At 35.3% G+C, this 12,794-nt stretch overlaps 1 protein-coding gene across 7 annotated transcripts in view; it reads left to right on the plus strand.

The window, feature by feature from the left end:
- The window catches only part of LOC135199244 (probable G-protein coupled receptor Mth-like 1), a 39,169-nt gene that overhangs the window by 9,758 nt on the left and 16,617 nt on the right, over nucleotides 1–12,794 (plus strand). For 2 of the 7 annotated variants that reach the window (XM_064227117.1, XM_064227123.1), the window contains exon 1: nucleotides 12,155–12,334. The exons of 3 other annotated variants lie outside the window; for them this stretch is intronic. The gene's annotated coding sequence lies outside the window, so the exon portion shown is untranslated. Of the gene's footprint in view, nucleotides 1–12,125; nucleotides 12,335–12,794 lie in introns of those variants that run through there. 2 more of the 7 variants (XM_064227122.1, XM_064227121.1) reach the window with 2 other exon arrangements.

The following is a 12,794-nucleotide window of genomic DNA, read 5'->3' on the forward strand; positions in this document are numbered from 1 at the left end:
AGCTACAAATGTCCTTTAATATCTAATTCGCTCTACCTCGGAATTGATATATTTTCATATATGTACCGAAGGGGAATTTTTAGTTGATAATAATTTCGTCCCCTCATGGGATCTAACCACCGAATTGATAACGTCACTATCCGTCCTGATTTCGTGCCCGTCCACTGGACGGTGGTTCAATCCCATGAGGGGACGAAATTATTATCAACTAAAAATTCCCCTTCGGTACATATATGAAAATATATCAATTCCGAGGTAGAGCGAATTAGATATTAAAGGACATTTGTAGCTCGAATGATTTATATGAATCACGGTGATATGATAAGTATTCGTAATATGTATATATATAAAACATTATTTTATTGAAAGCTAAGAAGAAAACGTACGCAAATGTATAGAGCCAATTCTCGCTAACGGTCGTCAAGGTTTACTCCTTGAAATTGAGGACAGGTTGAAGTTTCATTCGGTGCGTCCTCTGTTTTGGAGTAACCGCTATGAATTCATTGTTTTAAATAACTTCCATCATTCGTTTCCTATTTCAGATTTTTAAAGCTTTCTGAGATAACCATATGTATGAAAAACTAATTTGGAAAGTTTAGAGGTCTTTGAAGAGAGAGAGAGAGAGAGAGAGACCTTACCTTACCTTACCTTACATCTTGTTCGGGTTGCCCCAGGTCCCTCAGTGTGAGGCACCTCTAATGTCTACCAGAGAGTTGCTAGTACATCTTCCGGTATATTTTGCATCTTCCAATCTTGGATGGTCTGGGATGCAGTTTAGATATTTGTCGAGCTTATTCTTAAACACATCTACGCTCACTCCTGATATATTCCTCAGATGAGCTGGCAACGCATTAAATAGACGCTGCATTATCGATGCTGGTGCGTAGTGGATTAATGTCCTGTGTGCTTTCCTTATTTTTCCTGGTATATTTTTGGGCACTATTAATCTACCTCTGCTTGCTCTTTCTGATATTTTTAGTTCCATGATATTTTCTGCTATTCCTTCTATCTGTTTCCATGCCTGAATTATCATGTAGCGTTCTCTTCTCCTTTCCAGACTATATAATTTTAAGAATTGTAGTCTTTCCCAGTAGTCTAGGTCCTTAACTTCTTCTTGCTGTAAAGGACCTTTGTACACTCTCTATTTGTGCAATATCCTTTTGATAGTGTGGGTACCATATCATATTGCAATATTCAAGTGGACTACGAACATATGTTTTATAAAGCATAATCATGTGTTCAGCTTTTCTTGTTTTGAAGTGCCGTAACAACATTCCCATTTTTGCTTTACATTTTGCCAACAGAGTTGCTATTTGATCATTGCATAACATGTTCCTATTCATCATCACACCAAGGTCTTTAACTGCTTCCTTATTTGTGATGGTCTCATTATTAGGTCCCTTATATGCATATAGCTTTCTTTCTCTGTCTCCATAATTTATTGATTCAAATTTATCAGAGTTAAATACCATCCTATTTACCTCTGCCCAATCATATACTTTGTTAAGGTCTCTTTGTAGAGCGTTCCTATCTTCATCACAAGTAATTTCTCTACTTATTCTTGTGTCATCTGCGAAACTACTCACTACCGAATCCTTAACATTATTGTCTATGTCTTCAATCATAATAACAAACAGTATTGCAGCTAACACCGTACCTTGCGGCACACCGGATATTACCTTGGCTTCATCCGATTTCTCGTCGTTTGCAATAACTATCTGTTTTCTGTTGTGTAAAAATTCTTTTAACCATCTTCCTACTTTATCCACGATATTGTGTTTTCTAATTTTCTTCGCTAATATATTATGGTCTACTTTATCAAAAGCTTTTGCAAAGTCTAAATAAACCACATCTGTTTCATTTCCGCTTTTCATATTTTTGAATATGTTTTCACGGTGGACTAACAGTTGGGTTTGTGTACTTTTTCCGGGTACGAAACCATGTTGTCCTTTATTAAACAAATTATTTTTATTAAATGTTTCATAATATTTTTCTTCATTACCCTTTCATACACTTTCATTATATGTGATGTTAGACTCACAGGCCTATAATTACTTGCCTCTAGTCTTGATCCACTTTTGAAAGTAGGGGTAATATACGCTAATTTGTGCTCATCATATATCTTGCCTGTATCTACACTTTGTCTTAATAATATTGCAAGTGGCTTTGCGATAGAATGAACTACTTTCTTTAACAAAATAGCAGGAATTCCATCAGGCCCTGCAGCAGCTCCATTTTTAATTTCATTAATAGCCTGCACAATATCAGCTTCATTAATATCTATGTCAGCTAAATATTCACTCATCTTACTTTTCTATATCATTATCTTCATTATCTATTCTAGGGGTGAATTCTCTCTTATATCGTTCTGCCAGTATGTTGCAAATTCCTTTTTTTCATTCGTTAATCTCCCTTCAATTCTCAGAGGGCCTATTTCTATTCTTCTTTTATTCATCTTCTTCGCATATGAGTATAATAGTTTGGGGTTTGCTTTGATATTTATTAGGGTTTTTTCTTCCAAGTCCCGTTTTTCATTTTCTTTTGATTGTATAATCTTTGTTTCTGCATTTTCTATCTTACTTTTTAGTTCTATAACTTTCCATGCATTTTTTTCTTTTGCAAGACCTTTTTTCCACTTTCTGATTTTCTGGAACAAGATTCTTCTGTCTCTTGGTATGCATGAATGATGTTTACTTTTCTTCTTCGGTATATATTTTTTCCACTATTATCTCCAATATTTTATATAATATCTCCGTATTTACCCTTATGTCATCACTTACGAAAATGTTATCCCAATCTTTGTTTAATTCTTCATTAATTTCTGACCTTTTATTTATATTTTTACTGTAGAAGTTGTATTTTCCATATCCTTCCCACTTTTTCATTTCTTGCTTATCTCTATTTTCACTTGCTTTGGAATGAACTGTTAATTCTATGACATTATGGTCTGAAATACTCGCATTATAAACTATTATTTCTTTAACATAATTCATCTCGTTCACAAATACTAGGTCTAAAGTATTTTCCTTTCTTGTTGGCAGGTGATTTATTTGTTGAATGTTGTATTCTAGTAGCATATCTAATAGCTTTTCAAATTGCCTCTTATCTTCTGCACTACTATTACTCTCTTTTTTATATGTATAAGTACAACCACAATCTCCTATTCGTTCTTTCCATTCTACGAAAGGAAAGTTGAAGTCTCCAGATAGGAGAATAGTCCAGTCCTTGTGATTTCTACATATATCATCCAATTTTTCAATTATTAAGTCAAACTCTTTAGTATTAGGAGGTCTATATATTACTATGTTCATCAATTTTCAGATTCAAATTCTACCGCTATTAGTTCACATTCTGAGTTACTATATTTCTCATATATTTTTCCTTGTTTTTGTCTTTCCCATATATTGCGGTTCCCCCTTGATTCCTATTTTTTCTATCTGATCTATAAGTTTGGAACCCTTTTATTTGATCATCATTCCCAGTCCTCTTGGGAATACCAGGTTTCACTTATATTCATTATATCTATTTTCTTTTCATTTTGGGTTAGTTCTTCTAAGTACTCTATTTTTCTTTTTGAGTTACTCGTAACTAAACCCTGCGCATTCATCACTATGATGGTTTGCGTGTTTTCTCCTTCATTTAATACTGATAGTAATAAGGATTTTCCCATGTCCTCTTCCTGTTCTGGTATGTTGTTCTTTTTTTTCATTTCCAGAAATTCTGACATTAAAAAATCCAACTTTTCCATAATATTTGATCTTCCTTCATCATAATTATTCATTTTGTGCTGAATCTGCAATTTTCTCCGTTTCTGCAATATCCTCTTGCATAATAAATACAGTTATTATCTCTTGAGTAGAATTTCGGAGCTGATGCTTTGAAATTCTTTGCTGACACCTCTGCATATCTCATTGGTGGTTTGCTTTTCTCTTTTACCTGATATTCTTGATTTCTCTCTTTATTTGTTTCTTTCTTATTTTGGATTTTATTACTTGGTTGGTTATTTATTTATTTGATTATTGGAATTCATGGTCTACATGGGTTGCATATATTTGCATTTTTGTCGAACTTACATCCTTTTCCTTCTTTTAGGTTTTTACATATTTTTGGATGCAGATCTCTGCAATCATCCCCATATCCATCTAAGTATGCACATTTACCATATATTTCATAGTTTTTGACATATCTTAGGATGTTTGTAGTAACATCTTTCTCCAAATCTGCAATTCCCTCTTTTCAAAAGGTTGCAGATTTTGTCTTTCTTGTCTATTTTTTCCTCTTTCCCGTCATTGTATAGATCTGGGTAGAGCCTCTTCGGGATTTGCTTTTCTGTTGTCATAATCGTAATTTATTTCTTCGTAGGTATGCTGCTTTATTGCTCATATGTAGTATCAATGAGTATCTCTGCATCCATACTTTTATCTTGTTCTTTGTTTCCTTATTTTTTTCTGTCATTTCATTTTTGTTTACTTCTCTTCCGTTTTCCTCTTCTTCTTTTCTTCTTCTTCTTCCTCTTCCTCTTCTTCTTTTCATCCTCAACTATTTGTACATTCAATCTTGATTTAATAACATTGTCTATCCATGATAGACATGTTGAAACAAAAAAATTCTGTATCTTTTCTCAAATCTTGTATTACCTCAGCACACTGTGGATGGGGTCGGAATGTTGCATGCAGCACATTTTCTGATTAGGTTTTGTGGATTGACTATGCTATACCAAACCTTACACAGTTTGCATGCTTTTGGCATTCTTTTTCCTAATGCATCAATTAGTATATTCACAAGATTCACCTTATTCATTTTCTTTGTCGGAATATGTTGGTTTATGTATATTTTCTTTATGAGTCTCTTGACCACTTGGATTTTATTTGGAACTTCTTCAATTATTTTCAAGATGTTTTCATTAGATTTGTTCCAGTTTGAAGGATTATATCCTTCTAATATATCTATGAATGCTTTTGTATCTTTTTGGTTAGGACTGTTGCTGATTTCAGAGATGAGGAAATGCCAGTTCCCTTCCTGCTACCTCATCGTATTGCGAATCTGCTAGACACGCCAAATTACGCCACCTTTTCCCGCAGTTGGAACTTACTGCCATCTTGTTCTGATTTATAGTATTACACTTGATAAACTAACTTAGAAGACGCTTTATCCTACTATTTTCACACTAATCTTATCACCGATAGTTCACGAACACTTCTAGATATTTCTCAAATTCTAGTCGTATGTTAAACTTGTGATATCTGTTGATTATTGTGACTTCACGCGGGTACGTCTCACCAAGCAAGAGAGAGAGAGAGAGAGAAGGGGGGGGGGGGGGGGGGGGGGGGGGAGCATGCGTCAATACAGCATAAGATATGCAAAGTTAGCAGTACTACAAACTTTGGACTTGAATATTAATGCTTGCCTTTTTATTTGCATCGTACGTTTAGTCATATTTGTATCCCACATGTGTAATCCTGCTGTTTTTGGAAATATAAAAAAACTTTAGAAAAGGTAAATTTATTATCTCTTCGTTTTTATTGAAATACGAAATTGTACCGTCATTCGTAACAGCTCGTTACCTTGTCTTTCCCAAAAGCAGTTAGTACATATATTACCGTGTTCCATGATATAATACAAAATATTACATCTCAACCTTCCAGGCATTAAAATACTATGCAACTTCATCAAAGATCGAACAGCAGCAATCAAGTCACAAAATTACATAGGAAATCCATTCCCGTTACTAAGTGGAGTCCCACAAGGATCTGTACTCAGTCCAACATCATTCATATTATATACATCAGATGTGACTCCACCACCAGAATACTGTACTGATGTCTACTTTGCAGATGATATAACTCAAATAGTTATACACCCAGAAAAACGTACAAGGAGAAGGGATCCAAATTTGAAGACAAGTTGCACAAAAAACAATGAACCAAATTGAAAGAATAAATCAATTTGAAAAGAAGTGGAAGATAAAGACAAATAAATCTAAATCCCAACTAGTATCGGTATCTGCATACAAATCTGCACAAATAATGTTAGACCAACAACCAATGAATTTTACTAAAAGTACAAGAATACTAGGAATGCAATTCGGACAAAGAGGAATATCAAGACATGTGAGAGAAAGGCTAAGGATAGCAAGAACACAAAATACAAAGCTGAAAAGATTTAGGGATATGAACACAGCTATCAAAATCCATTTCTACAAAAGCTTAATCAGACCAATAATGGAATATCCACCAATACCCACGTGCTTAGCATCGACTTCCAGTATAAGTGCATTACAAAAATTCCAAAATAAGATACTAAGTTCTGCAGTGAAAAACAATCAAGAAGATGACGACCTGAATATAGAACAAATACATAAAAAATGCAAAGTGGAACCAATTAATCAGAGATTATACAGACTGGCAACCAATATATGGAGGAAACTAGCTCAGTACAATAGTGAATTAGTAGAAGAATCAGAAGCAGAAGAGAGAAACCTTGACCCAAACAACACAGACCACAGATGGTGGAGAAGAGTGTCTTCATATATTAATCGCGATGAACCTCGACCATTATACTACATATTAAGAAATGCCTTGTGAAAGTAATTTGTTGAACTTACTATGTAGATATAATGCAAAATCATTATGATAATTAAAATTAAGTTTAGCGTTAGAAAATTAGAACTTTATTAAATATGATTATAGTATGTAATAATTTTTTTTTAGCTGATAGGTAAGATGGGTGAAAGAAGAGTGAGGGCAGTTAGCTAGCTAACCTTGGTAGGGAAAAGTTAGGCTTTTGTAGAAATGGATTTTGATAGATGTGTTCATATTCCTAAACTTTTTCAGCTTTGTATTTTGTGTTCTTGCTATCCTTAGCCTTTCTCTCACATGTCTTGATATTCCTCTTTGTCCGAATTGCATTCCTAGTATTCTTGTACTTTAGTAAAATTCATTGGTTGTTGGTCTAACATTATTTGTGCAGATTTGTATGCAGATACCGATACTAGTTGGAATTTAGATTTATTTGTCTTTATCCTCCACTTCTTTTCAAATTGACTTATTCTTTCAATTTGGTTCGTTGTTTTTTGTGCTACTTGTCTTTTCAAATTGGATCCCTTCTCCTTGTACGTTTTTCTGGGAGTATGACTATTTGAGTTATATCATCTGCAAAGCAGACATCAGTACAGTATTCTGGTGGTGGAGTCACATCTGATGTATATAATATGAATGATGTTGGACTGAGTACAGATCCTTGTGGGACTCCACTTAGTAACGGGAATGGATTTCCTATGTAATTTTGTGACTTGATTGCTGCTGTTCGATCTTTGATGAAGTTGCATAGTATTTTCTCAAAAATGCCTGGAAGGTTGAGATGTAATATTTTGTATTGAAGTCCTTGTATCCATACTTTGTCAAATGCCTTGGTTATGTCTCTACATACTAGGTTGCATAGGTATCTTCTTCTTTGTGACAGTGTAATGCTCTCATATATTGTTGCTATTGCAATCTGGGTTCCTCTTCCTTTTCTAAATCTATATTGACTTTTATTGTGTAGCTGATTGCCTTCTAGGAACAACACTAGTCTGTTGTTTATTATTTTTTCAAATATTTTGCCAGGTATTTCTAGTAATGATATTGGTCAAAAATTCTCTACCTGACACGTATCTTTTCCTGGTTTGGGTATCAAAATCATTATTGCATTCTTGAATATAATTGGAAAATATCCCATTGAGAGAGCCCAATTGTATATTTCTCTCAATTTTTCAAGTGCAACATCTGGTAAATTTTGAATTATGACCTTCTTAATTCCACTTCTTCCTGGTGCCTTGTGTTTAAATTTTTTTTATTATTATTTTGATTTCCCATAATTCTATTTTCCTTGTTAGAGGGCAGCAGTCTTCATTGAGTCTGTTAATGTCAGCTGCTGCATGATGCGGATTCGTTCTGTGTCTATGTTGTTCACTGAATTCATTGACTATTGTCTCATGTTGGTTGTCGAAATTTTGGTTATCCTCCTGTGTTATCTGGAATATTTCCTGCCAGTAGGCCTTGTGCAGTACTTCTTTCTCTTGATCATCATATATTTTCTCATTCCTATGCTTTATGTATGGCGATGTATTAGTTTTGCTTCCCATCAGTCTTGCAACGGAGCTCCAGAAATGTTTTGGGTTATTGTACTGTATTTGCGTATTTTTTATTAAGTCTTCCCAATTTTGATGATATAATCTTGAGTTTTCTTGTACTAACTGTTCTTGTAATGATACATATCTTCTCATCAATGTGTTGTTCCAACCTGTTATTAGTACTGTGTTTTGGATGTTGTTGTAGTGCCATTGAATCAATTTTAACTTATCACTAATACTAAGTGGTAATACTTATCACTTATACTAATAGGGTGTGGAAGTGTTGTGTATTTAGTTATGGGTATATGATTTTTTATAGCTTCCGCTATATTTTTATACCATTCTTCAAGTTCTTCATCAACTATTTCTTTTGTTATTTCTATTTCATTTGAATTTTTTGTTGGTTGTCTACTAATTTTTCCTTCTATTTCATTTTTGAAGCCTTCCCAGCTTGCTCTTTTTATATTTGGTATTTCTAAGGATGGAATCATTATTGGATTTGTTGACAATGTGATTACCATTGGTATATGATCGGAGGAGGTTGCTGGCCCTCTTGTAATGGCAATATTGCGGTGAATTTTATTTCCTAATATTATATCTGCCTTTCCTTTTTGTTATTTGCTACGAAAGTATCAAAATCTGGTCCTAAGTGTATGATATACTTTTTATTTGTTAATCTGACAATTTCTTTACCTGTGTAATTTGATTGCCTGTATCCAAATAGTTGGTGTCTGGCATTTAAATCTGCAATGAGATAGGTAGGTTCCCTCCTGTTCATTAACTTTATTACATCTGGAAGCGGGAAATAATGTCATCTTGGCGGCTTGTAAGCTGTAGCGATCACTATTGGTCCTTTGTTAGTTTGAATTTGGACTGCTAAAAAGTCGTCTTGGAAATCGTCTATTATCTTATGTCTAATATTATTCCTGATTGCTATTGCTATTCCTGCAAAGGGTTCATCAGCAAAGTTTTGCGTATATGTATTATATCCAAACATTTTCATAGTTTCATTTCGTTTCATACCATGCTCATTGATTAATATTATGTCGGGGTCTTCTTCTCTCTATATATTGTATAATTCAAATTTCTTTGTTTTCCAAGATTTCATGTTGTGTTATTATTTTAATTCTTCGCAGAATTGAGTCCATTTGAGTTACAGTGGTCTAATAATTGTGTTCTTTTTCTTTCATTTTTCCGTTTTCTGGTATTCTTGGCTACTGGAGTAGTATTTTTTGATGCTGAAGTTGATCCCTGTGGATTTGGTAAAATGGGAGAACTGGAGAAATCCGAAAAGCTTAGTAGTGAGGCTTGTATTTCTTCTGTTAATTGATGCTGCGTTTCTTGTAGATTACTTATGCGTCCTGAGGGAAGGATTGATGAGTTCGAGTCCGAATTGGGCTCATTTCCGGGTATAAAGTTTTCATCTGATGAGGAGTCGTCTTCTGCTGTGTTTTCTTCATATTGTGCGCAGTCCTGCATATCCTGTGGTGTATCCTGAGTTGCTTGTAAATCTTCTGCTTTGTTTGTACGGTTTTCTTGTCTTTTGTTCCTTTCCATGGTGCTTGCTATCATGTTTATTGCTTCTTCAGAGAAGTGTATTGTGGGTAAATTGTTATCTGCTAATATGTTGTTTATTACTGAGGGGTAGAATCCTTCTTGGCGCAGCCCCAGTTTTATTGCTAAATTTGTGATAATCGTGATTCTTGTCTCTTCTTGTATACTTATATTATTCTGGATGTTATTTGCATTAGCCTGGCAATTTCCCGTATTGGAGGCTGTAACTTTGGTGTGACTTGTACCGTTGTTTGTAGTGGATGTTGCATACCTGTTTGCTTTGATCTCTTGAATTTTTCTTTTTATTAGGGCCTTCCTCACTGGGCATTTCGCTGCTAAGGTTCTATGTTATTGATTGCAGTTAACACATTTTTTTGTATTTTCTTTACATTCTCTGTATGTATGATCATGTGATGAACATTCAGAGCATATTTTATAGTTTCTATTTTTAGGGCATTCCTTGTACAGATGCTCATAAGAGTAACATCTGTAGCAAAAGACAAATTTACAAATATATCCTCTTCAATATGTTGACTTGGAATGTATTGGTAGGCTATAAATAATCCTCTTTCCATGGCTCTCTTTGCCATCTTCGGTGTTTCAAACTTTATTTTCATGACGTGAGAATTGTTTTGGATTTTTATCACCTCATCCACTGCGGCCCATTCGTTTTTCCTCTCAATGATGTCTTTAAGGTCGTTTTCTCCGTATTCTCCCGTTGTAGCGTCTAGGTATTTTGCTACTATAGTTTTCATGGAATTATATTCTGGGGGGTCTATTACTTCAAACTCTTCGTTTCGAAAAATTGTCCTGTTCTCTGAATTAAGAATCTTTTCTGAATCATCTTCGTGAACATTGACAAAGAATGTTGTGTTGGCGTGGATTACTCTTTGGACTCTAGCCTGGATGGCGCCTATGCACTGCCACTCTGTATGGATCCTGCTTGAGCCATCTACTTGGCTCGTCGTGCGGTTTGGGACTATTATTGTCTTGTATCTTAATCTTCATTTTGAATCATGGTATTTACTTCTTCTTGAAGTTTGCCACAAAGAAGGGTGACACATAAACCTAGCTATGCTGGCACTGAAAAAAGAGGCCAGAACGATGCCGATGACCTAGAATCGAGGAAAGATTTTGAAAAACCTCACGGGCTACTTCCCTCGGATACTAGGCAGTCATGAGAACACGTCTTACCCCTGCGGGTGCTGGAGGCAGAGGGAGACTGAATGAATAAAATTCAAAATATGTAATCTGTACAATTCACCATGTCAATATAATGTATAATGATTATTGTATTATGTTAATATTAGTTAGAAAATTGTACCCTTACCTAAATATAATTGTGGATAAAGCACACTTTACCTTACTCTTACTAATACTTAACTTTCCTAACTATTCCCTACCATGGTTAGCTAGCTAACTGCCCTCACTCTTCTTTCACCCATCTTACCTATCAGCTAAGAAAAAAAAAAAAAACAAGATGCTGTGATTTAATTAGAATTTCACTGCCAAACTTTGTGAGAAAATATAATCCTCTGTGAAGACAAGGAATAACCTTTGCGATGAGAATATCTGCGTCAATCTATACTATACAGAGGGATGGAGTTATCACTAAAATGGCGAGTGGGTCAACTCTTCTACTCTGATTTCTGTTATACTTAATTTTCTCCTTTCCTCGCTGTCGAAATTTGTTCCGCTCACTCTGGGTCCTCCAGGACCTTTACAAAATTCGATGCTGGTTGGAGCTAGATTGGGAAGTCATAGGCCTAATCACTGGGAGTTAGAGCCCGGCTAAAATCGTAGACCTATTTATGGTACTTTTCTCATCGTAGGCCTAATAAATTATAGGGAGTTTGAACTCCGGGTAAAATCTTAGATCTATATGTATTACTTTTATCATCATAAGACTAATTAATTATAGTGAGTTTGAACTCCGGCTAACATCTACTAGACCTGTATATAGTACTTTTCTCATCACAGGCCTAATTTATGGGGAGTTCGAACGCCGGCTGAAATCATAGACCTATGTATTATAAATAGTACTTTGAACCGGATGCTGTGGCGAAGGGCTTTATCAGAAGATATAATATCCTCTATAGGATCGTGTGAATGGACGGTGCCTGCAGTGATAAAACCTCCAGTTCTTGTGAAGCTGATCACAGTTATCTTCCCTTATCATCAGCGATTTGGGTTATCTTACGCTCTGAATGTGATAGCGTCGGTTGAAGGTTTAGACTCATAGCAGTTATTAAGTTATTAGGTATATAAGCCAGCCACGAAGGAAAGTTAATATGCGTTTTTATTGACATATATTCCTCCTCTTTTATGTTCCTCGTTTCCGGGTGACGCAAAACACCCATGAAACTCACGGCTCTGAGGCGGATATCTTATCTTATCTCTCTCTCTCTCTCACTCACACACACAAGAGGAATGTCGCTCCATCTTGGTCGTACCGGCGTACCGTCGATGACAGCGACGTATTCAGTAGTTGTCGTTTCTCCGATCGAACGGCATTGTTGTGTTCCGTGTGTTGTTGTTGATGTAGAACAAATGACGTTTATTCGGTTTGAGAAACAACGGGTGACGTAGCCTAAAGCTTCTTTGTCTTGTGCTTGCGTCGGCGAGACATTGTTCTCGAAAGTGCTTTGTTTTTAAACGGTCTAAACGCAGGTATGATACGTTTCCTGCTTATAATTACGTCTTATAAGTTGTCTTTTAATGAGTAACAAAGATTTTGATGTAAATTACACATTTTAAAGTATTTATAGACTGCGAAGTCTTATCTAAACGAGATTTCATAATTATTGTACATCGTCATAATCAGGGCAGGACTTTAGAGTTCCCGGTTAGACCACTTCTCTGACTAAGAGGAAAATCTGCTAATAGGCAGAATTTCTCTCTCTCTCTCTTCGTCGTCAGCAACTCGGGTAGTTATGTCCAAAGATATTGGTAACTTATGATGCCAGGTACTAACCAATGACTCTCTCTCCGTCGATAGGTAGTTACGACGCCAGATACTCACCTCTCTCTCTCTCTCTCTCTTTGTCGTCAGCAACTCAGGTAGTTATGTCCGAAGATATTGGTAGCTTATGATGCCAGATACTAACCATTGACACACTCTCTCTCTCTC

This window comes from Macrobrachium nipponense, chromosome 25, assembly GCF_015104395.2.
Source record: "Macrobrachium nipponense isolate FS-2020 chromosome 25, ASM1510439v2, whole genome shotgun sequence".
NCBI lineage: Eukaryota > Metazoa > Arthropoda > Malacostraca > Decapoda > Palaemonidae > Macrobrachium > Macrobrachium nipponense.